Source organism: Sinocyclocheilus rhinocerous, unplaced genomic scaffold (assembly GCF_001515625.1).
Source record: "Sinocyclocheilus rhinocerous isolate Xijiao unplaced genomic scaffold, SAMN03320098_v1.1 scaffold6748, whole genome shotgun sequence".
Classification (NCBI taxonomy): Eukaryota; Metazoa; Chordata; class Actinopteri; order Cypriniformes; family Cyprinidae; genus Sinocyclocheilus; species Sinocyclocheilus rhinocerous.
In genome coordinates, this window is record NW_015639014.1 from 4,771 (window position 1) to 9,054 (window position 4,284).

The 4,284-nt window shown below is 45.9% G+C and overlaps 4 non-coding genes across 4 annotated transcripts; all 4 read right to left on the bottom strand.

Annotated features, from left to right (window-relative positions):
- Nucleotides 1-512: 512 nt before the first annotated feature.
- On the bottom strand, nt 513-586 carry trnai-aau (transfer RNA isoleucine (anticodon AAU)). The gene has a single exon. It is a non-coding gene; the product is annotated as a tRNA-Ile (tRNA).
- Nucleotides 587-680: 94 nt separating this feature from the next.
- Nucleotides 681-752, bottom strand: trnap-ugg (transfer RNA proline (anticodon UGG)). Its single transcript has one exon. It is a non-coding gene; the product is annotated as a tRNA-Pro (tRNA).
- A 1,982-nt stretch (nt 753-2,734) lies between these two features.
- trnaf-gaa (transfer RNA phenylalanine (anticodon GAA)) lies at nt 2,735-2,807 on the bottom strand. The gene has a single exon. It is a non-coding gene; the product is annotated as a tRNA-Phe (tRNA).
- A 259-nt stretch (nt 2,808-3,066) lies between these two features.
- Nucleotides 3,067-3,138, bottom strand: trnap-ugg (transfer RNA proline (anticodon UGG)). The gene has a single exon. It is a non-coding gene; the product is annotated as a tRNA-Pro (tRNA).
- Between the last annotated feature and the right edge of the window lie 1,146 nt (nt 3,139-4,284).

Below are 4,284 nucleotides of genomic sequence, written 5' to 3' on the forward strand. Positions count from 1 at the left end.
ATTACACCATTGAACCTTTGCAGGGGCAGCCTTTTCTCACAGGGCCACAAAGACTAAATCTCTTACAGGCTCGCCAACAGCACCACCACCAAAGTTTTTCTTTTTTTCTTTTCCTGCAGCAAGAAAGTACACAGGTTCCACCAAGATTAGAACTCGGATCGCTGTATTGAAAGCTCAGAGTGCTAACCATTACACCATTGAACCAACATTGCTTCGGTGGTGGCCGACTGGGAGGCAGATAGAGCTGTGACTGTGGGGAAGCAGTTAGACAGAGGGGCTGGAACCCAGTGATTAGTGATTGGTTACTGGCCCCCTCGAACAATAGGAAAAGACTGGTGGCATCTGCCGAAACCCGGGATCTAACCAGGGACCTTTAGATTTTCAGTCTAACGCTCTGCCAAATGAGCTCTTTTGGCCACAACTGCACACTGTTTTGACAGTGGGTATGTCCGTGAGACCACCTGTCAATTTCCATGAAGAGCTGAGCTGAGCTCCCAGAGAACAAAAGAGGCTGGCCCGTACGGGGATCGAACCCGCGACCTTGGCGTTATTAGCACCACGCTCTAACCAACTGAGCTAACCGGCCTGGCTTTGCTTGGACTTCTGCCCGCTTTCTAAAACCTTTCTAATTGTTTGTGAACCTAAAGAGAAAATTGTGCTTAAGCTCCAAACGTTACTATGGGCTCGTACGGGATTTGAACCCGAGACCTCTTGCACCCAAAGCGAGAATCATACCCCTAGACCAACGAGCCTGCCTGGGCAAGAGCCTAGCTGAGAGAAAAGAACAATTACAGCAACAACAAAAGAAGGAACATGAACTAACATGGAAGTAATCAAACACCTCGAGACAGTGTCAAAGGCAAACGAATGAAAGTTGGCCTCTGAATGGATTTAAAAATGGGGCTCAACCTAGCATGTAGAGGGATCTTGGGAGGACAGCTGAAACGGTCAGATGTCCCTTAGACATTAAGCCAGTGTGGGCAGTGTGGGAGGGGAGAAGTTGGCTGCACGACCTGAGTGATCCAAAGGTATCCTACGTAATACAGGAATCCACACACATATATACTTGGGTAACAAGACCAAGAAGGGCCTTAAAAAGAAAAGCACAATCTCTAGGTTAATTCTTCAACTTTATTACGGCCAGTGCAAAGGTGCAAGCACAGAGGTGAGATGGCCTCTTTTCTTCAAGCCCGTTATAATAGCGGTCGCTCTGCGAAGGCATCATTTGGAGCGATGGACTTTGTCCCACCACGGCCAGGGGAATTAGCTGAAATGGTAGCGCGCTCGCTTAGCATGCAAGAGGAAGTGGGATTGATTCCCTCATTCTCCAAGTTGAGTCCTACCCTGTTACGCTGACTTCTGTAAAGAAACAGACTGTGTGTTGAAGCGACGTTAACTACGTGAGCTTTTGGGGATCTCTGCTGCTAAAATGTATTTCGGACAGGGTCCTCCGCAAATTGGTGGCAAAACAGGTCCCACCAAGATTTGAACGAGGATCGCTGGATTCAGAGTGCTTACCATTACACCATGGAACCTTGACAGGAGCAGCCTTTGCTCACAGGGCCGCAAAGACTGAATCACTTACAGGCTCGCCAGCAGCACCACCACCAAACTTGTGCTTTTTTTCGTTTCCTGCCGCAAGAAAGCACACAGGTTCCATAAAGATTTGAACTCGGATTGCTGGATTCAAAGCCCAGAGTGCTTTTTTTTCACATCAACTGTAATATTTATTTAAAAAAACATATGATGAGAGGTCATCAAAAATATATTACGCCTCTCACAAAGACAGAGATTAACTTTTAACAAATTAAAAACAGACATTCATATGAATAAAAATATATTTTTCTTCCACATTATTCCATTCCTGGTATTGCAATATTAAACTCCATGAAAACTGAGTAAACCTATGAAGAAAAAGCCTTATCAAATTCCTTATTTTTTTGTTCCTGTTTAAAATAACTATTCAAACATTCTATATACATTTCCCAACGCCTTTTAAACAAACACCACACATCAAGTATAATTTTGTTTTGTTTTGCCATCACTCTTCTTTCCCAGATTCTTTCCTTCTTACCATTACACCATGGAACTTTGACAGGAGCAGCCTTTGCTCACAGGGCCACAAAGACTAAAACACTTACAGGCTCGCCAACAGCACCACCACCAAAGTTTTTCTTTTTTTCTTTTCCTGCCGCAAGAAAGCACACAGGTTCCACCAAGATTTGAACTCGGATCGCTGTATTCAAAGCCCAGAGTGCTAACCATTACACCATGGCTTCGATGGTGGCCGACTGGGAGGCAGATAGAGCTGTGACTGTGGGGAAGCAGTTAGACAGAGGGGCTGGAACCCAGTGATTAGTGATTGGTTACTGGCCCCCTCGAACAATAGGAAAAGACTGGTGGCATCTGCCGAAGAGCAGTCTTTGCTCACAGGGCCACAAAGACTAAATCACTTACAGGCTCGCCAACAGCACCACCACCAAAGTTGTGCTTTTTTTCTTTTCCTGCCGCAAGAAAGCACACAGGTTCCACCAAGATTTGAAATCAGATTGCTGTATTCAAAGCCCAGAGTGCAAACCATTACACCATGGAACCAACACGGCTTCGTTGGTGGCCGTCTGGGAGGCAGATAGCGCTGTGACTGTGGGGAAGCAGTTAGACAGAGGGGCTGGAACCCAGTGATTAGTGATTGGTTACTGGCCCCCTCGAACAATAGGAAAAGACTGGTGGCATCTGCCGAAACCCGGGATCTAACCAGGGACCTTTAGATTTTCAGTCTAACGCTCTACCAAATGAGCTCTTTTGACCACAACTGCACACTGTTTAGACAGCGGGTATGTCCGTGAGACCACCTCTCAATTTGCATGAAGAGCAGAGCTGAGCTCCCAGAAAACAAAAGAGGCTGGCCCGTACGGGGATCGAACCCACAACGTTATTAGCACCACGCTCTAACCAACTGAGCTAACCGGCCTGGTTTTGCTTGGGCTTCAGGCCGATTGACCAAAAACTTCCTGATTGTTCGTGAACCTAAAGAGAAAATAGCGCATAAGGTCCAAACCTCACTGTGGGCTCGTCCGGGATTTGAACCCGGGACGTCTCGCACCCAAAACGAGAATCATACCCCTAGACCAACGAGCCTGCCTGGGTAAGAGTCTAGCAGAGAGAAAAGAACAATTACAGCAACAACAAAAGAAGGAACATGAACTAACATGGAAGTAATCAAACACCTCGAGACAGTGTCAAAGGCTAACGTATGAAAGTTGGCCTCTGAATGGATTTAAAGATTGGGCTCAATCTAGCATGTAGAGGGATCTTGGGAGGAGAGCTGAAACCGTCAGATGTCCCTTAGACATTAAGCCAGTGTGGGCAGTGTGGGAGGGGAGAAGTTGGCTGCACGACCTGAGTGATCCAAAGGTATCCTACGTATTACAGGAATCCACACACATATATACTGGGGTAACAAGACCAAGAAGGGCCTTAAAAACAAAAGCACAATCTCTTGGTTAATTCTTCAACTTCATTACGGCCAGTGCAAAGGTGCATGCACAGAGGTGTGATGGCCTCTTTTCTTCAACCCCGTTATAATAGCGGTCGCTCTGCGAAGGCGTCATTTGGAGCGATGGACTTCACCCCACCACGGCCAGGGGAATTAGCTGAAATGGTAGCACGCTCGCTTAGCATGCAAGAGGAAGTGGGATTGATGCCCTCATTCTCCAAGTTGAGTCCTACCCTCCTACGTGGCAGAAAGTACAGACCTCAGATGAGAAACATCTGGAAAAAACATAAGTGGGGGCTTTCTTTACCATAACAAGACTTGAGAGGGGGGGCTTTCTCTCTAGGGAGAATTGTATGCACAAAGGAACCATTCTATGTATGGAATGTATGGAAAAGTCAGAACTGTATAAATAGAAGACAATATGATCATTCTGGAGATGTTCTCTGCAGAGCCTGCAGAGCTTATTCTCATTGTTGAAATAAAGTGTGTTTCTTCTGGCATCAAAAACCCAAGACTGAGTGTGATTTCTCAGAGCAGCGGAAAAAGACACAACAGATTGGCGACCACGAAGGGACAGGAAAAGAGCAGAAGAGTGGACGACCACTTTGGGCTGGCTGAGACGAACAATACAAACACGGTGGCCACCGAATAGGTAAGCAATTTTGCTTATATAATTCGTTTGTGTTGTTTGCCGGTCTGCCCTTGGTGGTAAGGACACTTAAAATCTGCTCTTCCAGAATTAAAAAATAAATAAATAACTAAAATAAAATAATATAAAAGGGGTTTTT